Genomic DNA, 26,170 nt, shown 5'->3' with positions numbered 1-26,170 from the left:
AATCGAGAAGACAATTTTTGAAGCGGTAAAATTGTGCACAATTGAGAAAATAGAAGAAATAAATAATTTGTCGGAAAGTAAAGTGGAGTAGAAAACTCCCTTAAATCTGCATATCGACCAAGCACAGCAGGGGAGAGGTCGTGAATAAATACAGCAGCGTCCTTGGTCGATCGACTAAGGACGGCAGTCGATCGACCAATGTGTCAGGAACAGTAGCTCCTGGAAAGTGAAACTCAGTCGATCGACCAATGTGGCGTCGATCGATCGATCAAAAATCTTTGTATTCCTTATTTCTTCGTATTTGCTCAATAACTGGAGCTAATGAGGTCTAAAAACCTGCAAGTGCACAATAATACGCGCCCAAAATTGCGCAAAACCCAAAATAAAGTCTCAAACGTAAAAAAAAATCCTAAGCAAGCAAAATAAAATGCGAAGTTTCGCGCACACAAAATCAATAAAAAGTGTCTAACAAAAGCAAATAAAATGAAGTTTATAAAGAGCTCGATCAACTAATAGTTGATCAAGAATGGCCACGGTATAGCCCACTTCGGCGGCTTCTGGCTACTAGAGGTAGCCTCAACGGTGCTTATCTTAGCAGCTGCACCCTCCTTAGCTTCTACGTCCGCTGAACTCAACGGGTCGACACTCTCATCATCTCCCCAGTCAAGGATCTCTTCGGGCTTGTCAGAATCCAAATCAGACTCTCTGGCTTTGACCGGCTCGTCATCAACTACCTCATCAATTCAATAGCTCAGGCAACCAAGACCTCCTCTTTGAATGATCGGCTTCTTTACAGTTGGAGCAACTTGCAGCATTTCCTTCCCCAAACCAGCCCCGGCAACATCTAAAACCACAGATTCTTCCTCCTTTTTGCTCCCAGTCTGGGGCGGAGGGGTTAACACAGAAGTAGTAATAGAGACAGGCAATTCAGGAAGCACAAAGTACGATTTCTTGTCAGAGACCGTGTTACAAGTCACGGGCCACATGAGGTCCTTTTTCTTAGCCGGTTGGGCAAAGACAATAGAATGCTTTCCCACTTTGAAAGTCAAGGTTCCTAGACCGACATCTATGACTGCACCAGCAGTGTGCAGAAATGGCCTACCCAAAATAATGGGAATATGAGCATCCTCAGGCATGTCAAGTACAACAAAGTCAACGGGGAAGAAGAACTTCCCTATTTGGACAGGGATGTCCTCTAAGACTCCTATTGGCTGGACCGCAGATCGGTCAACCATCTGTACTGTCATATCTGTCACTGCGAACCTAGTCAATTTGAGCTTCCTAGCTAGACTCAAAGGCATGACGCTTATACTAGCTCCTAAGTCACATAATGCCTTCTCAATAGAGAAGGTACCTATACTGCAAGGAACAGAAAAGCTACTGATGTGGGTGATGTCGTCGCTCATCCAATCAAACACATTTATAAAACTCAACAAACAACTAGCTAGTGGTAAGTCGAGGTCGATCCATGGGACGGTGGTTACTCAAATTATTCAATCTAATTATGGTTATGCTTGGGGTTGTCACAATTATAATGGGTTGATGATTCTAAGCTAATAAAGGCAATAAACAAGCAACAAAAGGAAAGATGTAAACAATTGATTAAAAAGCACTAGGGTGTCATGGGATTATAGGGGAATCATGGGATATGATCATACAAACATGTTCTCAAATTATAAGCAAGCAATTATTGTTGTGATGGATTGAGTTGGGTTATATCTTACAATCCTAGGAAAGTTTGGGTCCCGGAGCCGAATCGATTAGATTGTACAACACCTACAAGTCGACTTAATCTTCCCTACTCAACAACATGCATGGTCTAATGAGACTCGAGTTGGGTTATGTCTTACGAGTCTCAATGAAAAGATAGGAGATGATAGTAAATGCAAGGATTCATAGGCTTAGCATTTCATCAAACATAACATGTGCATGAGTTGAGATCAAAACAAGCAAGCAAATAAAACATGAAAGCATATTAATTTAAGCATGAATCATTCCCCATGTTGGTTTCCCTAATCACCCATTAACCCTAGCTAAGAGACTACTCACTTATCATCATATTGAACATGCTAGCAAGGTTGTCAATCATACTAACAAAGTGAAACATGATGAACAAATAAAAGTAATTAGCAATAATTAAAAAGAGATTAAGAGATTATACCTACTAATGATTCCAATAACAAAGCAAGAATAATAGAAGAACTTGATGATTGATGGAAGGTTGTCAATCTCCCAATAAACCCAATAATCTTCTAATTACCCAATAATAAACTTGAATTCCTCAATAATAAACTTGAACAATGATTAAAGGAAAGATTAATGTATATTTTGTGGAAAGATTAAATGATAATCTATTCTAATCTACTACTAATCTAATCTAAGGAAAGATTGATTCCCCCTAATGAAAACTTCATGGTTTGATTATTACAAATGGGGTATTTATAGTGGAAATTAGGGAGGATGCATTAGGGTTAACTAAGGGCTAAACTAGTAATTACACTTTTTAAGTTAAGCAAGGAGCCTCCGGGATTATCCGAGAGAAGGGCTTCTCCATTTCGTAGCTTGAAGAACGAAACTGTGCTGTGCTGTGATCCGTGCGGCTGGGAGTCGGGACTGACGGATTGTGGCAGGGGAATCCGAGCGGATTCAAGAGCAAGACGCTCGGATTGTAGTGGGAGAATCCGAGCGGATTCAGAGCAATCCGAGCGGATTGGGCAATCCGAGCGTCTTCAGCGCGGGACGCGCGGATTCTTGTACAGCTTCTTTGTTTGAGCTCGGATTGTAAAACGGACGTCATTTTCTCATCCGGACTCCTATTGGAGTGATTCAAAAGCCTAGATCGCTTGTTTTTTCGACGCCGTTCCATCTAGCATATTTTCAGAGCCAAATGAGCAACCCTTGGTTTGCGTTTCGAGCGATTTCTTCATGCAATGCCTTCCTTGCTTTTCCTCCTTGCTTTAAACCTTATGACCCTTCTTTATACTCTTTATTCCTACATCATTGGTCATCATTCTTGCCTCCTCTTCATACTAGTCCATCTAATATCATCAATAAGCTTCCAAATATGCACGAAAGACGGGGAATTTCCGCTTTATTATCTCCTTTTCTACAAAACATATGAAATTCGATAGAAAAGCAAATAGGAAGGTTTTGACGGATAAAATGGCCATGAAATGCTATAATAGTATGCAAAATAGGCTCAATTAGGGGACTAAATATGCGCTAATTATGGTCACATCAAATATCCCCAAACCGAACCTTTACTCGTCCCGAGTAAAGAGGTGACTAAAACTAGACCTTTATTTAAACTAACCTAATAACATAACCGATATGAGACAATTAGCGGGTCTCACTCCGCCCCTTCAACTCACAACAAGACAACCATGAGGTAGGATGCCTTCTTGCAAGGCAAGGTGGGTCTTGCCAAAATGGCGACACATCCAAACATTAAAGCACACAAAATCAAGTAATGGATGCATCTACAAAAGAATAGCCACTTTCCTCATCTAAGTGGCGGAAATTATCTACAAGGGAAGCAATTCAAGGGTACACACTCCTTCATAGATGCAATTTCTTCAAACTACTAAGCCTAGAAGGATACCAATAAATCACCTCCAAGTTGTGTCAAGCTAGGGTACCCTTGTCCTCAATCGTTAAATGCTTTTGTCAAGAGTAGACTCCCTATGGCGTTAGAAACACTGGAGGATCGCGGAATTCCCCCTCTTGCCTAGACAAGAAGAAGGGTCGTCCCCTCTCTACCATGCACAAAAATGGATAAGATGGAAAAGGGATCGATAGTATTTGAGTTCCATTTGGGAGTTTGCTTTTATTTTTGTTTTTCCCCCCAAATTCTTGTGGCATATAACATTTGAGAACACTTTCTTTTTGCCATTTCTTTTTGATTTTTGGCCTTTCAACACTTGACAACTTTCAACTTTTCTTTGCATTTCTTTTTGAACATTTTCAAAGTCACCCCATATGTAGGGAGGGTGCCTTATTTTTGAAGCTTTAGGAGTCTATTTTTGCTCCTCTTTTCTTTTGATGCATTTTGCAAACTTTCTTTCACTTTTCATTTCATTGAACTCAAATTGATTTCTTTTTGTTTTTGTGCCCATTCCCTTTGATGACAAAATGTATGGTAGAATATGGATGAATGATGGTTGCATGGTTTCAAGGGTCACCTTGTAATAAACGGTAGCCAAGGAGTTATCACACCACAAGGTACTCTTGACTAGGCCTTAATCCATGGGTCAAAGGATACTAGCATGACACATCCTAGGGTGTTTTACAAGCATTCTAACAAGCAAAGTCTTAAGAACAAAAAGCATCTACTAGGGCCTATATACACTTGTCAAGCTTCCCAAATAGACGGTTTCACAAAATTTTTCTAAACATGCAAACTACATGCCATGATGCAACTAGCATATAAACATCCTAATGCATATGCTTCTACCAACTAGTATGACATATAAACTAAATGCAATCCTAAATTCACATTGTTATACCGCATCAATCAAAATAAAGCCACATAGTCATCAACATAAAGAGGAAAAAGGAGATTGGAAAGATCATACCATGCGGTCTTCAATATCCTCATGTCTCGGATGTGGCGTAGTCAATCAATGTAAAAAAGGATGAACAAACACAATATATACAATAATATATACAAGACTACACTACAAAGGAAATGAACATGTTTTTGATTTTTTCAATTTTTCAAATTTTTATGGTTTTTGTTTTTATGAAATTAAAAGACATATTTTTGGGATTTTTCGAGATTTTTCAATTTTTATGCATTTTGGAATATAAATTCCCATCCCCCACTTTATTTTGGATATTGTCCTCAATGTACATGTAGGAGTAGGAATAAAAAGAAAAACATGTTTTTGGATTTTTGATTTTATGGAAATTGAAGTACAAATGCAAAATGATATGATATGAATGAATGCATGCTCTAACTAAATGCAATTCTATATGACATATATAACAAATGAATGCAATCTAGACTATACTATATGATGCATGATAAATGCTTAAGTCACTTATGATCAAACCTCCCCAAACCGATTTAAACACTATTTCTAGTGTAGAAATGAATAGGTTTGGCCATTAGTGGCAATGCATGAATTTTAGTCTATATGCAACTATCTATATGAATCATGTGAGATATATATACAATGCAAATTATACATATGAACTAACTAATGCAAATGCAATATGATATATAATACAAATGCATGCAAAAGCTATACTAAATGCAATGTAAATATAAAAGAGAGAGAGGGGGAGATGGGTATCATACAAGTGGAAGTGGTGAAGTAGGCCTCTTTCACTCTTCATCCTCATCATAGTCATAGCCATAACCATGAGAGCTTCCGGCTTGATCATGTCCGGGTGCTTGGCCCCAATATCCTCCTTGGTCAAAAGCTCCTTCTTGACCCGAGTACCCTCCTCCTTGGCTAGAATGCCCTCCATCGCCGCGACTCCTAGTTTGGTTCCCATAATTTGGGAACAAGAGCTCCGGTTGTGCCCAAGAGGGCAAGGGACCATTAGGGTCAACATACCCTTGTTGAGCCATGGTATAGTATTGAGGGTAGAGGGCTAAGTAGTCGTCTTCCCTCCCTTTATGCACCCCAAGATCCACCCTATTCATGAGTGCCATCAAATCATTAATACCCGGGGTGTTGGGGATTGCCGGTTGGAAAGGGGTATGTGGGATAGGGTAAGGTGGGATAGGGACATAGGAAAGTGGGCGCATTTGTATCCCCGGCCCTCCACGAGGTGGTTGACGGCGTGGCTCTTCCCTTTGAGGGGGATTATCAAGAATTTGGATATCAAGGAGGTAGCTTGGTGGAGGAGAGTATGGACTCAATCGTGGTTCGATGCCCGGTATCTTCCATCCTTCAAGGATCATCGAAGTGCAACCCTTGGTGTACCATTCCACACTCCCATTGTCAGTGTAGTTACACCATCGGTGACTATAGAAAATGGTGTGCTCATCAATCAAAGTCCTCCCTTCAAGAGGAATATAGGTTCCTTGGGCATTAAACCCGGGGCAAAGGTGTTTAGCCAACATTGTGATTAGACCTCCCATCACGAAGGTTTTAAGTTGAGATGTCCCTTGAGCAAAGTAATTGAACCTATTGAGTATCTCAAGTGGCGTATTGAAGTTATAACGCCTCACCGCTCGAAAATTCAAATGAGACTCAAGAAAAGTTAAGTCGATGAGGGTACACCGATCTTGCTCGTACCTCCCATTGATGCATCCGGCTACAAAGCGTTCGGTGAATCTAATCACCGGGTGTTGAATAGCAAATGTATAGCAACGCTTTATATTGGTAAAGTTCTTCCCGGAGATAGCTTTCCAAAGAAAATCCACACTAAAATCATCGGGCTTGTTGGTATAGGCGGTGGGTATTTGAAGACCGAAAACATAGGCAAATTCCTCAAGAGAAAGAGCATGGTCTCGGTTGCATAACCTAAACTCCATGCCTAAATTGTTGCGGGCATCCGCTACAATGCGAAGGCTACTCAAGAATTCAAGGGTGAGACTAAGGTAAGTCTCTTCATGAGCATGGAAAAGGTCCCCAATGCCAAGGCCATTGAAGAACGCCTCGGTAGGGTACCTTATCTTAAGGATTTCCAACACCCTAGGGTCAACAAATTGAGTAGGTTCGTATTTCTTACCTAGAAGCTCGACGAAATTTTCGCGTTGGTCGTCGGATATGAAGATCACTTCTTGGAAGTTGTTGAGCTGTTCAATACCTCCCCTCATTATCACGTTTCGTGGTGTTGAAGAGGATGACCCCTTGCGCTTCTTTCCGATCGAATCAAACAATTTCTTGGCCTTTCCCTTGGAACTCATGTTGGTGATGGGGGTGATGTGGGTGTTTTTGAGGATATGGAGGGGATTTTGAGGATTGAAGAGAGTGTTAGGGTTTGGTAGGATGAGGAAATGAGGGAGAAGGGGGGGTGTTTATATAGAAAAAGAGGGGAATCCGAACGGATAGGGTTGGACTTGACCCGATTTTTCTCGCGTGAACAGTACAATCCGAGCGGATCGCAGTCGGGACGGACGGATTCTCGATGGGCATGACGGGCGTCTTATGTAGAATCCGCACGGATTCTGGAACAGAGAAAACTGTCGGCTGAGAAGCAGGAACAAGACGGGCGGATTTTTCATGGGACGGACGTCTTGAACAGGACGGACGGATTCCGGATGATCCGCACGGATTTTGGCGTAGATTAAAATCTTGCTTCTGGACGCCATACGGGACGGGCGTCCCGTGGATAGGACGGACGGATTGTAAAAGACGGGCGGATTTCTTTGAATCCGCTCGGATTCTTCCTCAGATTCAGTTTTTTTCTTTTCCGTGGGCCCTGGACGGGCGGATTCTGGGGAATCTGCACGTCTCTGCTTCTTTCTCCTTCTTCTTTCTTCTCTCGTGCAATGATAAACCCCTTTTTCACTGATTTTCTCCTTTTTCCTTATCTTTTCTGAAATTTGCTTAGGAAACATGTAAGATGACTCTCTCTCTCTTCTCTCTCATGCAAGGATTTTTGATGCAAAAATATGTACAATATTATAAAGGGTTCAAGAAATATCTTACAAACGGTGGTTTGAGGTAGGACTCCACCAAACTAGTTCAATTTTGAAGGAATTCTTATCCATAGAGCTCAAGGCTCTCAATAGAAGATCAAAAGCTTGTGAACAAGCTCCAAATAAACATAAGTATGGGTTGCTCCATTTGAAGATGAAATTTGGCCAAGGAAGTTTGTCATACATCCTTTCTTTCACCTTGTCCTTGGCACTAGAGCTTTCCCGATGCTTCAAGTAAATATATCCATGATTCTTGTTAAGCATGAAGTGTGGTTCATTTTCATCCGTGGACTTCCACTTACCAACTTCTTCTTCAATTTTGGTGATGATGATAGCATTTTGATTCTTCAATCCTTCCAAGGTGGAAGGAGAGTTTTCATGACTTTGATGATTGGATACCATAGGAGTTGAGATTATGGGTGCCAAATCTTCACAAGTAGCCTCACGAGCAATTTTCTCCTTGAGCTTTTTCACCAAATAATTCTTGTAAGACACTTTGGCTTTTTGGAGAAGATCTAACATATCCTCTTCAATGATCATTGGCTCCATGATAGGTGTCAAGTGGTCTTTGTGAAGGATAAAGGAAGGACGTTCTTCTTCATGATAGGGTATCTCAAATGTCTCAAGGATAGGCTCCTCAAGCAAGGTGATATTGTGGATCCCTCCTCTAGGTCCATCATCATTGTTATCATCTTCACGTAAATCATGAATGGGGGCTTTGTCTAGCTCTTTTTCCAACACCTTAACGTTCACATCAAAGGACACACCCTCATACTCACAAAGGCTAAGAACATTTGGTTTGCTCAACCTCATGTCTTCATCATCAAATACCACACTTTCATAGTCACAAGAGCTCAAGGAATTTGGCTCCTCCCACTTCTCATCTTCCATGTCAAAGGTTACCATTTCAAACTCGCATTCATGCTCAATATCCAAAGAATCGTGGTGGGTGATTGCTTGGAATTCTTTTAATTGGGCAATTTGAATCCCCAATTCCTTTCTTTGGATAGCGATGTTTTTAAGAACATCTTCTTCCTTTCGGCTCTCTTCTAGCATTTGTTTGAAGAAGTCTTGTTGGTCTCCCATCATTTGGAGGATCATGTTTTGAATGGGTTCATTTCTTTGTTGTGGGTGGGTGTGAAAGTGGTTGTATTGTGGCATTTGAAGTTCATTGTGAAATGGGTATTGGGTGGGTGGTTGTTGTTGATAATGGGTGTGGTAATTTTGGTGAGAAAAATTGGGGTAGTGGTTAGGATTTTCATTGTACGAATAATAAGGTAGGTTTGTGTTGACTTGCTCCTCAAACTCCCCATACCCATAGTCATACTCAAAAGATCCACCACATACTCCATATGTCAAGTCTTGAGTCATCATAACTAAGACAAGGATATAACTACAACCATGGAAACTACACAAAAACGGTAAGAACAATCCTTGAGGAACAAGTTCCTCAAGGTGAAAGCACAATTAAAATAGACAAACAAGTAAGAACTTAATCACATAGCACCATCCCCGGCAACGGCACCATTTTGATGTGGGTGATGTCGTCGCTCATCTAATCAAACACATTTATAAAACTCAACAAACAACTAGCTAGTGGTAAGTCGAGGTCGATCCATGGGACGGTGGTTACTCAAATTATTCAATCTAATTATGGTTATGCTTGGGGTTGTCACAATTATAATGGGTTGATGATTCTAAGCTAATAAAGGCAATAAACAAGCAACAAAAGGAAAGATGTAAACAATTGATTAAAAAGCACTAGGGTGTCATGGGATTATAGGGGAATCATGGGATATGATCATACAAACATGTTCTCAAATTATAAGCAAGCAATTATTGTTGTGATGGATTGAGTTGGGTTATATCTTACAATCCTAGGAAAGTTTGGGTCCCGGAGCCGAATCGATTAGATTGTACAACACCTACAAGTCGACTTAATCTTCCCTACTCAACAACATGCATGGTCTAATGAGACTCGAGTTGGGTTATGTCTTACAAGTCTCAATGAAAAGATAGGAGATGATAGTAAATGCAAGGATTCATAGGCTTAGCATTTCATCAAACATAACATGTGCATGAGTTGAGATCAAAACAAGCAAGCAAATAAAACATGAAAGCATATTAATTTAAGCATGAATCATTCCCCATGTTGGTTTCCCCTAATCACCCATTAACCCTAGCTAAGAGACTACTCACTTATCATCATATTGAACATGCTAGCAAGGTTGTCAATCATACTAACAAAGTGAAACATGATGAACAAATAAAAGTAATTAGCAATAATTAAAAAGAGATTAAGAGATTATACCTACTAATGATTCCAATAACAAAGCAAGAATAATAGAAGAACTTGATGATTGATGGAAGGTTGTCAATCTCCCAATAAACCCAATAATCTTCTAATTACCCAATAATAAACTTGAATTCCTCAATAATAAACTTGAACAATGATTAAAGGAAAGATTAATGTATATTTTGTGGAAAGATTAAATGATAATCTATTCTAATCTACTACTAATCTAATCTAAGGAAAGATTGATTCCCCCTAATGAAAACTTCATGGTTTGATTATTACAAATGGGGTATTTATAGTGGAAATTAGGGAGGATGCATTAGGGTTAACTAAGGGCTAAACTAGTAATTACACTTTTTAAGTTGAGCAAGGAGCCTCCGGGATTATCCGAGAGAAGCGCTTCTCCATTTCGTAGCTTGAAGAACGAAACTGTGCTGTGCTGTGATCCGTGCGGCTGGGAGTCGGGACGGACGGATTGTGGCAGGGGAATCCAAGCGGATTCAAGAGCAAGACGCTCGGATTGTAGTGGGAGAATCCGAACGGATTCAGAGCAATCCGAGCGGATTGGGCAATCCGAGCGTCTTCAGCGCGGGACGCGCGGATTCTTGTACAGCTTCTTTGTTTGAGCTCGGATTGTAAAACGGACGTCATTTTCTCATCCGGACTCCTATTGGAGTGATTCAAAAGCCTAGATCGCTTGTTTTTTCGACGCCGTTCCATCTAGCATATTTTCAGAGCCAAATGAGCAACCCTTGGTTTGCGTTTCGAGCGATTTCTTCATGCAATGCCTTCCTTGCTTTTCCTCCTTGCTTTAAACATTATGACCCTTCTTTATACTCTTTATTCCTACATCATTGGTCATCATTCTTGCCTCCTCTTCATACTAGTCCATCTAATATCATCAATAAGCTTCCAAATATGTACGAAAGACGGGAATTTCCGCCTTATTATCTCCTTTTCTACAAAACATATGAAATTCGATAGAAAAGCAAATAGGAAGGTTTTGACGGATAAAATGGCCATGAAATGCTATAATAGTATGCAAAATAGGCTCAATTAGGGGACTAAATATGCGCTAATTATGGTCACATCAGCTACCTGGGTCCTCTAGCTTATGGGGTGCAGTGTGAGACAAGTAAGAGCATGATTCTTTAGTTAATGCGACAGTATGAACATGCTCAAGTGACTTTTTCTTTGACAAGAGTTGTTTCATGAATTTAGTATATGCTGGCACTTGATTAACTAAGTCAAGGAAGGGTACTTGTACATTCAAGCTACGAATAACTTTTTCAAATTTACTGAAAGATACATGTTCCTTTGTCGGCACTAGTCTCTCCGGATATGGGGCTGTAAGAAGTACCTTAGCCCTCTCCTCTAAGTTGCGCATGCCGGCATCCGTGGACTTAGGCTGGAAGTCCACTGCTTTCTCCTTGTTGAAGCTCGAACCCTCCTCAGACCGTCTCAAATGTGAGCCATTAACCGTCATCGGATCGAACTTCGGAATTGGGACGGACCCATCAGCACTCGGGTCTGGCCCTAACACTTTCGGAGTTGTCGTGCCCCGAAACAAATGGTCCCTTAAGTTATCGGGCATCGGAGGACGAACAATCTTACCAAGTACACGTTCTCTCTCATAGCATGAATCTTACCAAGTACACATCAAGGTTCTCGACCTTGGTTTTGGTTCTTTAACTTGAAAGAACTTTCTTATCGATCATCTCATAACGAACGAATTTGCGATGAATAATACAACTTGTACCGATTAAGTATTCCATCCACACACAATGCACTAGGTATATGTTTTGTAGAATCTTGTAACAATTGACAAGATTAGTTAGCTTAGCACTTCTCACAAGTCCTAGCTTTACTAGGAAAGATTGTTTTTGAATAGCCTCATATTCAACCAAGCATCTTTCCAAAACTTCTCATTTCTCTTTCTGGGCTTGAAAGATTTGGGATTCTCATAAATCCTCATATGTGCTTGGATTTTCTACATTATGTGCAACCTCTTGACACACAATAGAACATTCCGTCAATCACTGAAATCGCTCATCGGATTCTACTCGAGAATTCATGACGTTTCTATTATGGCTCACAAATCAATCATCATGCTCTTATGCATATGATTCATAATTGGACATGTACATGATTATTCTAATGGCGAAAACATTAGTTACTAATAATCATGAGATCAACCGTTTTTAGGTTCAATGAACTACCATTACTGCTAATGGCAATTCCATTTTCATCTACATGAATAACCTTTGTGAATGTTGATACTATGTGTATCTCTTAATACTAATCCAACATCCCTCAATGTAATTGGATTCATCATTGTCCATTTTCATCCAGAATTGAAAACTCAAAAGCTTCTTTATGAAAGAAGGTATTAGCTCGTCATTCTTTAATGAGTGATGAGTTGTAAACATTCAAAGGATGATAGCTCCCACTAAATTCCATGTCTTCACATGAGAATTTCCTAACTCCCACTCAATTCTACACATTTCGAAATTGACTTCTCAATCGAAATTTATCAAGAATTGAAATATAAATTGCATTGCCAAGTTATTAGGATAAAACCATATATGTTCCCATCATATCCTTTCAAAATACCTATTTTGAAGTGGTCTCATCTCAACCTTACGGAAAGGGATTTTAAATCCCCAATACACTCATGTCATAATGATGTGTAGTAATGTCATTATTCAAATATAAACAATATCTAGAATACGTCCTTCACAATTACCCTTTTGGAAGGAGGTTTAACCATTTCATAGGGAGGTTAAGCAATGACATTTGCGTGGTTAAAACTTTGGTCATTGAAGATATCGGTATATCAATTTTGCAACTCGATCATAACTAGTATGTTACTTTGATTCATTTAGGCTCTTAAGTAAATCTCATGGTTGAAACTATTGGTCAAATGTTTCATAAACTTAGTCAAAAACTTGTTAAGACTTTACATTAGTCATTTTATTCCAAAACTTCTTTTGGTCTCCTCGTGTAGTTATCTTGAGAATGTACTCTTATGATTATTACACTTGGTCTCTTTAGTCATATTGAACTAACTTGAGACCATAGATCTCATCTATTCGGCATACTATGTAAATAGATATACCTTTATTCAAATCATTCTCTCTTGTGTAGATCTTCATATACACAAGTACACAATTTTATCTTGCCTTGTGTGTTATGTCCTCATTTTTCTCCCACTCTATCTTTAGAATAAATACACTATAGATTCAAAGATAGTATATGAGACACAAATTAATGATTGTTGAAGTATAAGGAGAACTATCTCATAGATAGACTAATAGTTATTGATTTCTTATGTGTACTTGGTGATTGACATACCTTTAAGAGAGTTCATAGACTCAAAATCGCTTCATAAATGATCATACCCAAGCCTTAAGCATGTGGACATATAATGAAACCCGTCATTATATTTGTCTATTATATCACTTTAAGTGAATAATCTTATGTTTCAAAACGCAAGCATTTTAACGATGAAATTTAGAACATAAAGGATAAATGATAAAACGGGCGACTTGGGTTGCAAACCAAGTCACCATCATCCAAAATACAACTCATTATCCAAAATACTTTTCCATGTTGAACACGGAAACTTAAAGTTCTAAAATCCAAAACATTACTTAAAATAAGACAATGAAAAACAAAGCTCCATAAAAGCTATCCTTAGCTTCTCCATGGTTTCTCATGCTTGTTTTTCTTTTCCCTTGTCTTTGCTTGGTGGAGGCCCTATTTACAATAAAAAGGGAGATACATTATCACAACTATGCATCATAATACCATAGTTGAATTAGAAACATAAAAGAAGGTTAGTCGTTTACCTACTGGAGTGATCTTTCCAGCTTTGATATCACCAAGGTATTTGGAACAATTTCTTTTCCAATGTCCCATGCCATTACAATAATGGCATCTATCAAGAAGACCCTTCTTGACTTTGGATGTGCTAGCTTCACAAGACTTAGCTTTGGTGAATGTGGGAGCTTGCTTTTTACCCTTCTTTCCATTCTTCTTGAACTTCCCCTTACTCTTTGTGCTTATGTTAAGCACATCTTTGGGAGGGTTCACATTTAACCCCATGTCCCTCTCGGCTTGCACAAGTAACTTGTGCAACTCCTCAAGAGACACATCCTTGTCTTGCATGTTGAAATTCACCCGGAATTGCACATATGCCTTGACTTTGGACAAGGAGTGTAGAATCCTATCTACGATGAGTTCTTTGGGGATTTCAACCTTTTGAATTTTCAAGGTCTCTACAAGCTCCATGAGTTTGAGCACATGAGGGCTAACCTTTTGGCCCTCTTTGAAGTCGAGATCAAAGAATGCCGCGGCCGCCTCATATTGGACGATCCGCGGAGTTTGTGAAAACATGGTCACAAGTTTGGAGTAAATCTCATTAGCATTGCCCATTTTGAAGGCTCTCCTTTGGAGGTCCGCCTCCATCGCAAATATCAAGACATTTTTCATTGCAGCGGACTCCTTTTGGTAAGTCTCATAGGCTTCCCTAGTGGCCGCGGTGGACCTAGTGGAGGGTTCGGGTGGAGAGGCCTCGGTAAGGTAACGAAGCTTGTCGTCACCTTCGGCGGCTAATTTGAGTTGGGCATCCCATTCGGAGAAATTTGACCCATTCTTTTCAAGTTTACATCGATCCATAAAGGATCGGAGCCAAGACGAACTAGCGAGTGGTGTAGCATTAGGAGTTGGTGTTGATGTTGCCATTTGTTATGAAAAAGAAGTGGTCTACAAAACAAAATATAAGGAGTAAAACAAATGTCGTTTTAATAATACTCGTAAAAATGTATGATTTAAACAAGTTTTAGGCATTTTTCTAGTGACCTCTACCCAACTAGATAAATGATTCCAAGACCCAAATTCATATCGACTTAGGCACGGGGTAGCCGATGAAACCTTTATCAATATAACTCGGTGGATTAACTTTTAATCGATTATACTTTTAGAACTCTTGGTCGATAAAATTACTCTAATATTTATCTATAGCCCAAAACACATCAACAAGGGCACGGGGTAGCCGATGAAACCCTCATCGATTACTTTTGTTGAGTTCAATCCAAATTTCGAATAAATGTGTCCATTATCCAAACCCACATTAACTTAGGCACGGGGTAGCCGATGAAACCCTCATCAACATGAATTCGGTGGATTAACATTCATCACCCACTTCCCCTACGTAACAAGGTTTGTACCCCGGGGTAGCCGAGTGCACTCCCTCGCGAAATAGGTTTTCATGGTTTCTACTATTCGGTAAGGCTATGTCTCAATTAATTGTTTTAGCGAGAGGTCATGTCAATCTATTATCTATCACGTTTTAAGTGAACTAAAGCGGTGAACTACGATAATTTGAATTGACACGGTCGATAAACTCGATAAAATAAGGATGCATGTTTTAGTTATGGCGATTTAGCGATGCATGTGACATAAAATAAAATGCAAGCATAAAGATAAATAAATCCTAGTATGGCCTTTCCTAAAATAGAAAAACTTATTTAACTATTACATATTCGGAAACCAACTCCATTGGTCCCTTGAACTTCGGTTGTGGCACGCATCTCGAGGTAACACCGTCTTTATGTATCGCCATTCTAGAAGAAATCCGTCTTTGGGAACTCCGGAATGAATAAAATTACATAATAAATTACATAATTTCCTATTATACATTTGTAACTAAAATAAAATAAATCTATTAAATTACAAAACGGTGATACGAGATCACAATAAAATTACAACCGAATCGATATTCCCATACATTTCGGGAAATACCAATTAAAATCTAAGGCCATACTAAGTAAAATTACATAATTCAAAAATTACATAAATTAAAATTATGACAATCATAAAGAAAATGCAGCATTATAATATGTAAGAACATGCTCAATTTTATGCTAAATCGCCTTTAATTTGCCAATATCGTATATTACTCGGTTTTTTACGGATTTTTGCGTGATTTCAACATTTTTATAATCACAAAAATACATAAACTCATATTTATGCATAAGTTAATTACCCTAACCTCTTAGGACTCAAAATATAGTCTTCACTAATAATTTGACCATAATTAACCCATATTTTATAAAATTGTTCATAAATGGACTAAAAATTACAAAATAAGCTATTAAACTTCAAATAAAACACAAAATTTCAAATAAATTCAAAATTTGAAATTTAAACTCATGAACATTCTGGAAAATTTCCATGACACTCATAATGTTCAAAATCTTAGGTTAAAAATTTCGAAAATTTACCGGAAAAACAATGTTGCGGTTTATCGATTTTTAATTAAATAATCATAAAAACATGGAAAAAATTATTTTCACTAACTTTTCAATTTTAGATCTGAAAAAGATAATAAAATGCAACATTAGACGTTTTTCCTAAGTCATAGATTATGTTTTATTAATTTTCACTAATAATGTCACTATTTATGCTATTTTTCTTCAAAAATTCATAAATCATGCAAAAAGACTTCTTTATAGCCAATTATTTTACACACATCTTGTAAAATTGCACAAGACAACATAATAATTTTCTATGACCAGATTCGAAATTTAACTCATATTAACCTATTTTCACGTAAATCCGAATTTAATAATGAAAAATTCATTTTTCGAGCATAACAAGTCCAAAAATTATGAAACTTTACAGGTTATCTCAAAATAATATATGGGACAACATATCCAAAAACCAAGTGAAAATTCGAAGTATAGCTAATTTTAGACCAAAAATGACATTTTTACTCATAAAATCACATTTAAATGCCATTATTGTAAATTATGAACAATAAAAATCCGAAAAATTAACCAAAATATCCTAAAACATTTTAGGACCAGAAATATTAACATGCATGGATTAATTTCGTGATATCTCATAATAACACAAAATTTACAAGTTTTATTTGTTATTCTTATAACTCGGAAAAACTTTTAACCGATTTGAATGCAAACAACCGTGGCTCATGATACCGATTGAAGGAAATGTAGATTCATATACATACTAACATACTCATATATGTTATAAATTAATTTGTCATAAAATTAAAACGGATTTTATGCATGCAAACAAAATATAAATAGAGGAGAAATCATGTCCTTACATTGTGGATTTCGGTTATATTGGGTACAAGAGAGATCACCGTTCTCTCTTGTTCTTGAGCTTTCCCTTATGGAAGAACAAAGATCCAAGTATAGGATCTCTCCCTAAGCTTTATACCCAAGGCTTTCTCTTAATTTAATTAATATTACAAGAACTAGTATAATATTAATTAGGTAGAAAATTGAACCAAAATATTTATAAAACACTTATATATTTCGGTATTATGGAGGGAGAAGTAGAGAGATTTTTATCTCTCTAGAATACTAATTTTGGATAAATGAATAATAATGAATCACTAACACATTTTAGTGTAATATTAGGTAAAAATAGATGAAAAACCAATGATGGTTTTTTTTCATCAAAAACCGGGTGGAGGGGGGCTTTATGGGTGAGCCAATGCATGAAATTATTGCTCTTAACAATGTTCATAGGCTTGCATGGCTAGACCATTAGGTAATCATTATGTTTACTTAATAAATTAATCAACACAATATTAACCTAATACCCCACTAATTTCGGTATAATCATAATATGGAGTCCATATTATTTTTGTCAATTTCTCAATATGTAACATGTCACATGTAACATAAATTTGTTATGTATTTTTAACATATTAAAAATCAACGTATTATCAAAAATACGTCACATACAAAAATCGACTTAGTAATATCATAATTACTTGTACCAAAAATTTTACCAATTTATAAATCACAACAGTTTGTATTTATAATAATTCATTCAAATTTAATTGTTACATTAAACAATTATTTCATCCGAGTAATGATACAATTCAATTACTTAGACCGTATCTTATTTAATCACATTTCAATATGATACGTAAATTTTACTTCCAAAATCGTCCGTCAATTTTCAAGTAATTTAATTAACTCGCAACATTATACGATTAATTAAATAATCAATTAAGAGTGTTGCCCTATAGGTATGACCTAGGGGGTCAACTGATCACCACCGTCGCACGACAGTAATGTCAAACTCTAGTCAGCCAATCATTACCGATATATGTTGACCAGTTGACAGTAACAAAATTACTTCCCAATTGTATTCTTTACAATGAGATTTAAACATGTGATCATCATGATCAACAGTCGTGATCGCATTATTGTCGGAGGACACATATTCCAACATGAACCTCTCAGTTCAAAAGCGCAAGAAGCACAGAGTTATCCTCCGTCCCTATCATCTGACCCTCAATGGATACTTTGTCCCCGAGGGATATTCCGAACTATACCATGGCTTTCCGGAGCCGATCTATGACTCTGTGTCCAAGGTCAGGTACCCGGGTGTAGAAGTCTTCCAGGACTGCTACTTAATCCCCGACAACACCGAAGATACATCAACCGAGTCTAAGCCGTCCTCATGCCTCGACGGACAAGTTGTCACTCTTCTCTTTAGAGAGGATAACATGAAGCACCTCGACTATGAGGACATCATCAACATCGCTCTGAAGAACAACCAATTTGACCCGACCGCCTTGATCTCTGATACTGACCCGGAGAAAGCTACACAGGGTTGGAGGAAAACCGTCAAGTGGACCGATCGCCGAGGCGACATTCTCAAGATCACAACTGGAGAAGGCCCAATGTTCAAAGGGGGGAGTGAAGAAGAATCTGAGTCTGGGTTGGAGTCAAAGTCTGTCATAGGTCCTAACACTCCGGATGACCCCGTCAAGGTCCCCTTCCCACTGTTTTATCACAAGCTTGTGGCTGATTCAGAGGCTGAGTCTACTAGGGTCACCCCCACTCCCATGGCAGGTGACAACCTGGAGCCTGTTCCAGGGGCCACCTCCTCTGCTGTGTCGCCTCTGGCTTACCATGAGATGTCTGTCCTCTCCGAGATTTTCACTCGTGTCAACTTAATGAACGCTAAGTTTGCTTATGACTCGTCTCAATTTAAATGCAATGCAATTCTGAATGACTATGTGGAATTTGACTTGAGTGACTACCCACCTCACCTAGCCAAAGAACTTGACAAACAGGAAACAAGAACCCCCATCATTGAAGAGACCGAACCTATTAACGTAGGAACCAATAACATACTTCAAGAACTTAGGATATGGACAACCCTGGACCCCTCGGAAAGACAACAATTCATTGACCTCCTCCACGAATAAAAGGACGTATTCGCCTGGTCCTACAGAGATATGCCTGGGATTGACAGGGAAATTGCAGAGCACCGGATACCCATTAAGCCCGGAGCTAAACCCGTAAAGCAAAAACTGCGCCGGATGCGTCCTGAATGGGCCCTGAAAATCAAGGAAGAAGTGGATAAACAGTTCAAGGCTGGTTTCATCAAAGTGTCTGAGTACTCTGACTGGGTGGCCAACAGCGTTCCTGTACCGAAGAAAGACGGGAGAATCCGGGTTTGCATCGACTTCAAGGATCTGAACAAGGCAAGTTCAAAGGAGGACTTCCCTTTGCCACATGTTGATATTCTGGTGGACAACACCGCCGAGCATGCTCTCCTATCATTCATGGACGGGTATGCCGGGTACAACCAGATCAAAATGGCTGAGGAGGACATGCACAAGACTGCATTCACTACACACTGAGGTACATATTGTTACACGGTCATGCCTTTCGGTCTCATCAACGCCAGAGCTACCTATCAAAGATCTGCTACCACTCTCCTACATGATATGATGCACAAGGAGGTAGAGGTATATGTCGATGATATGATGTCCAATCCAAATAACGGGACGACCACATCAGTGCCCTCCGTAAATTCTTTGCTCGCCTGCGGAAATATAAAATGAGACTAAATGCTCAAAAGTGTGCATTCGGGGTCACCTCCGGAAAACTCTTGGGACATGTCGTGAGCAAAAGAGGCATTGAGATTGATCCAACCAAAATAAAATCCCTCCAACAAATGCCTCGGCCTAAGAATGAGAACGAGATTCGGGGATTTCTCGGTCAGGCTCAATACATACGCCGCTTCATTTCCAAGCTCACCATGAGTTGTGAACCAATCTTCAAGAAACTTCGCGCCTCCGATCACACCGATTGGGACGACGACTGTCAAAAAGCCTTCGACAGGATAAAGGAAATCATATCCAAGCCTCCTGTCCTCATGCCACCCCAACCAGGGACTCCTTTATCCCTATACCTGACTGTCACCGACACAGCCATGAGAGCAATGCTAGCATAAACAGTCGAGGGTGAAGAACGAGCCATCTACTACATCAGCAAAAAGTTCATTGAGTATGAGACAAGGTACACCCAACTGGAAAATACATGCCTTGCCCAAGTATGGTCAACAAAGAAGCTGCGGTATTACATGCTCAGCTATACGGTTCACATCTATTCCAAGATGGACCTGGTCAAATACATCTTCGAAAAACCCGTACTAAACGGAAGGCTGTCTAGATGGATGGTCGGACTATATCTTTTCGGTAACTTGTCGTTAGGAGCACCTTGACCAAAACACAATCTATAACTTCACCAACAACTCTACAATTAGTAAAGAGGCAAGTAAAGGTCGGATCCCAAGGGACGGGAATTGAGATGAGATTTCTATTGCAACTAGTGGTGTCTTAGGGGGTGTCACAATTGGGGTTGATGTAGAAGGTCACTAAAATAAATAGAAATGAAAGTAAACAAGCAAGATGAATTAAAAGGATTGTAAACAATTGATAAAAAGCACTAGGGTGTCATGGGGTCATAGGGGATTCATGGGAATTGATCAGACAAACATATTCTCAAGTTATAAGCAAGCAATTATTGTTGTGATGAACCGAATTGGTTTATATCTTACAATCCTAGGAAAGTTTGGGTCCCGGAGCCGAATCGATTAGATTGTACAACACCTACAAGTCGACTTAGTCTTCCCTACTCAACAACATGCATGGTCTAATGAGACTCGAGTTGGTTTATGTCTTAGAAGTCTCATTGAAAAGATAGGTGATGGGTAAAAAATGCAAGGATTCATAGGCTCACATTTCATCAAACATAACATGTGCATGAGTTGAGATCACAACAAGCAAGCAAATAAACTATGAAAGCATATTAATTTAAGCATGAATCATTCCCCATGTAGGTTTCCCCTAATTACCCATTAACCCTAGCTAAGGAACTACTCACTCATTATCATGTTGAACATGCAAGCAAGGTTGTCAATCATACCAACAAAGTGAAACATGATGAATAAATGAAAGTGATTAACAATAATTAAAAAGGGATTAAGAGAATTATACCTACTAATGATTCCAATAATAAAGCAAAGAATAAATGAAGTACTTGATGCTTGATTGAGAGGTTGTCAATCTCCCAATAATAACCCAAATAATCTTCAATTACCCAAAATAAAGGATGAACAAGAGAGAGATTAAGGAAATAAAACTTGTATTAAAACATGATTACAAGATTAAAGAGAGATTTGATTGATATTAACTACACTAAAGATTGCTAAGAAGAACATGCTCTTCTAATTAGACTAATGGGGTATTTATAGTGGGGATTAGGTGTATGAGTTAGGGTTAACTAAGGGCTTAAATGACGATTAAGTCCTTACTTAAGGAAACGCCGGTCTTTTTGGAAAGACCCCGGTCTCTAGGGAGACTCTGGTCTCTAGGGAGACTCCGATCTCTAGAAAAAGATGTGCATCCTTCTTTGAAGCTTGAAGAAGACGAAATGGGACTGCCTGAGAATCCGAGCGTGTTTAGCACGGGACGGGCGGATTCGGTGGTCTCTGCCCGGGCGTCTTGTGGAGAAGACGGGCGTCTTCTGGAGCTGCTGCCCGGGCGTCTTGGAGTGAAGACGCATGGATTGTGGTGGTGGAGGACGGGCGTGTTCAGGACAATCCGCACGGATTGCTGGACAGTCTCGTTTCGTCTTCTTTTCTTCCTTTTTCTTCATAAGATCCTTGGGGATTTCCTCGGGGATGCAAGGATCTTTTCTCATCATTGCCCATCTAATATAGTATGTACAAAGGCATTCTAATCTTGTCTCTCCTTGATGCTTGGTCATTGAATTCAATCAATTTAGTCTCGTTTTGCCATGAAAATTCAAGGGTTGCACTCCTTTCCTACCAAGGGATCAAAACCTCAAAGAATATGCAAAACAAAGAACTAAAGACAATAAATGACCCACATATGCACTAAAAAGCATGGGAACAAGGCTAATTCGGGGACTAAATGTGCTCTAATTATGGTCACATCAATGGACGCTCATGTTGTCCGAGTTTGATCTCAAGTTTGTACCCCTCAAGATTATCAAGGGAAGAGCAGTCGCCGATTTCCTAGCAGAGAATCCCGTCAACGAGGATCCAACGACCGACACATGGTCACTGATGCGACCATAATTGGCGCATATTTAGCCCCCGAATTACCATTGTTTCCATGCTTTTTAGTGCCTATTTGGGTCATTTCTTATCTTTAGTTCTTTGTTTTGCATATTCTTTGAGATTTTGATCCCTTGGTAGGAAAGGAGTAAGAATCTTGCATTTTCATGGCAAAACAAGGCTAAATTGATCATATTCAATGACCAAGCATCAAGGAGAGACAAGACTAGAAGGCCTTTGTACATAGCATAGTAGAAGAGCATTGTTGAGAAAAGGATCCTTGAGTGCCCAAGGAAATCCCCAAGGAATTCATGAAGAAAAGGGAAGAAAAAGAAGAAGGAAAGCTGCTGAACTACAGTCCGAACGGATTGTAGAGAATCCGTCCGTCCTCGCCAGTCCGAGCGTCCTCACCAGGAATCCGCTCGGATTCCCCATGCCCAGTCCGAGCGTCTTGTTCGTTGATCCGCTCGGATCGTCCACCCCAGATCCGGCCGTCCCGACTCCCAGCCGCACGGATCACAGCACAGCACAGTTTCGTTCTTCAAGCTACGAAATGGAGAAGCCCTTCTCTCGGATAATCCCGGAGGCTCCTTGCTCAACTTAAAAAGTGTAATTACTAGTTTAGCCCTTAGTTAACCCTAATGCATCCTCCCTAATTTTCACTATAAATACCCCATTAGTCTAATTAGAGGAGCATGTTCTTCTTATCAATAGTTAGAGTAGTTAATATCAATCAAATCTCTCTTCAATATTGTAATCAAATATTAATCAAGTTTTAATCCAAGTTTTAGTTCTTCAATCTCTCTCTTGTTCTTACTTTATTTTGGGTAATTAGAAGATTATTGGGTTTATTGGGAGATTGACAACCTTCCATCAATCATCAAGTTCTTCTATTATTCTTTGCATCTTTATTATTGGAATCATTAGTAGGTATAATCTCTTAATCCCTTTTTAATTATTGCTAATTACTTTCATTTATTCATCATGTTTCATTATGTTAGTATGATTGACAACCTTTCTAGCATGATCAATATGATAATGAGTGAGTAGTCTCTTAGCTAGGGTTTAATGGGTGATTAGGGGAAACCAACATGGGGGATGATTCATGCTTAAATTAATATGCTTTCATATCTTATTTGCTTGCTTGTTTTGATCTTAATACATGCACATGTTATATTTGATGAAATGCTAAGCCTATGAATCCTTGCATTTACTACCATCTTCTATCCTTTCAACTTGACTTGTAAGACATAACCCAACTCAAAGCTTGTTAGACCATGCATGTGTTAAGTAGGGAAGATTAAGTCGACTTGTAGGTGTTGTACAATCCAAGAGATTCGGCTCCGGGACCCAAACTTTCCTAGGATTGTAAGATATAACCCAACTCAATCCATCACAACAATAATTGCTTGCTTATAATTTGAGAACATGTTTGTATGATCATATCCCATGAATCCCCTATGAACCCATGACACCCTAGTGCTTTTAATCAATTGTTTACACCCTTATTTCATTTACCTTGTTAGTTTATTATTCATTGCTATTTTAGTTTAGTGACCTTCTACATCAACCCAATTTGTGACACCCCTAGACACCACTAGTTACAATAGAATCTTCATTTCAATACCCGTCCCTTGGGATCCGACCTTTACTTGCCTCTTTACTAATTGTAGAGTTGCTCGTGGAGTATAAACTGTGTTTTGTATCGACCATTGACCAACGACCACATATGCTTAATTGTGAACACCAAATGGCACCGATCAAAAATGGCGCCGTTGCCGGGGACGGTGTTTAATTGATTTAAGATTTCTTTTATTGTTTTTAGTTGTGTCTTTTTCACCTTGGGGAAGTAAGACTCCTCAAGGTTTATTCTAATTGTTTTCTAGTTGTTTGATATTTTGCATGTCTAGAAGGTTACAAAGAGATTTGTTACCTTTTGACCGTGAAATCGAAAGAACTTTGACGAATAATAGGAGACTTGTTAGGAGGAATTTGGGAGGTGTTGGTGAAGTTGTTCAACCCACTAGTGAGTTTGTCAATCCTTTCGCAATAGAAGGAGAAGAGAACCCATTAAACAATACCCCACAAAATCCACCTACAATGCCTAAATTCTCGTCACACTCTATACCCACCGAGGAGGATCTACCAAATGGTACTCCTACCCCACAACATCTCACCGGAAACTTTATTGCCAAGTCCGCCTTCATCCAACTAGTTGAGAGGAGCCAATTCGGGGGAATGCCTAGTGAGGACCCTCATTCTCATATGGAAACATTTTGTGATTATTGTGAAGCTATCTCTCAAACGGGCGTGACTCAAGACCAAATAAGATGGGTCTTATTTCCTTTTTCGTTAATCGGCACCGCAAAGCAATGGTTGAAGGGCCTTGATAAGGCCACCCTTGGAATAGATTCTTGGAAGAAGCTAGCTCTAGCTTTCTACAAAAATTTCTACCCACCGGAAAAGACTAATATGCTAAGAGCTCAAATTACGGGTTTTAAGCAAAGGGATGAAGAATCTTTGTACGAAGCTTGGGAGCGGTTCAAAGGTATTTGTCGCTCATGTCCTCACCATGGACTTAGCGAATGGTTTTTAGTGCAACAATTTTGGAATGGTTTATATGAAGATTCAAGGAACGTTCTCAATATGGGATCAAATGGAATGTTCACCGAAGTTGATGACAATCAAACATGAAACAAGATTGAGGAAATGGCGGTCCATAATTCGCAATATAGTAGGCCTCGAAAGGCTACTAGAGGAGGAAAGTATGAAGTGGACACCGTGACTCAATTGGGTGCTCAACTTAGTGCTCACATTGACACAATCAACTTGAAGTTTGAACAAGCTATGGCTAGACTTGAGGAAAGCTCAAAATCATCAAAGCATCATGTCAATGCCATGACGGCATCCTCATCAATCCCAAGCGGGATATGTGAGAATTGTGGAACCTTGGGTCATGACTCAAGTGAATGTAGGGGAACAACCGAGCAAGTCAATGCTTTCCAAGCTTACAAAAGTGGTACCCCTTATTCAAATTTTTACAATGAAAACACCAAGTTCCATCCAAATCTCTCATACAAAAGCCAAAATGTCCAAAACCCTCAAACAACATACACTCCACCACCCATGAGAAATCAAAATCAAAGACCCTTTTTCAATCAAAACCAAGGCTACCAAAATCAAAATCCATACAATCACCACAATGACCAAAGTTTTGATGTCCAAAAAGCGGTCCTTCAAATGCAAAAGAATCAACAAGAATTTTTCACTCAAATGCAAAAAGATAGCCAAGCAAAAGACACCACCATCAACAACATTCTAGCTCACACCAAGATGTTGGAAACACAATTGACCCAACTAGCATCTTCAAACTCACAAAGACAAAAGGGGCAATTACCACCTCAAGGTAATCCCCCTAGACATGAAACGGTTAGTGCCATTCACTTGAGAAGTGGTACAAGATATGAAGCACCGAAGAAGCAAGTTAAGGATGAAGTTGTGAGAGCTAGTGAGAATGAAGTTGTTGTGCAAAGTCCCAAAGAAGGGGAATCATCAAAAGAAGAAAGTTTAAAGAAAAATGAAGACAAAGCCAAAGAAAAGGAGCCCATTGTGATTAGACTTCCTTTTCCAAGTCGTCAAGCCAAGCCTAAATTTGATGATCAACTTGGAAAGTTCATGGAAATTGTGAAGAACTTAGAAGTCTCAATTCCTTTCACGGAACTAATCAATCACGTTCCGGCCTATGCAAAGTACATGAAAGATATCCTCACAAAGAAGAAGTCAATCCGGAAACTTGAGACTATCGCCTTCACTAAGGTGAGTAGTGCAATTCTTCAAGGGAGTTC

General features: G+C 39.1%; 1 non-coding gene across 1 annotated transcript; it reads right to left on the bottom strand.

Moving 5' to 3' along the window:
* Positions 1-24,797: 24,797 nt before the first annotated feature.
* On the bottom strand, positions 24,798-24,904 carry LOC141603104 (small nucleolar RNA R71). The gene has a single exon (XR_012524999.1). It is a non-coding gene; the product is annotated as a small nucleolar RNA R71 (small nucleolar RNA).
* Positions 24,905-26,170: the final 1,266 nt, after the last annotated feature.

Source organism: Silene latifolia, chromosome 9 (assembly GCF_048544455.1).
Source record: "Silene latifolia isolate original U9 population chromosome 9, ASM4854445v1, whole genome shotgun sequence".
Lineage (NCBI taxonomy): Eukaryota > Viridiplantae > Streptophyta > Magnoliopsida > Caryophyllales > Caryophyllaceae > Silene > Silene latifolia.
This window is presented reverse-complemented; position numbering and strand designations above follow the sequence as displayed.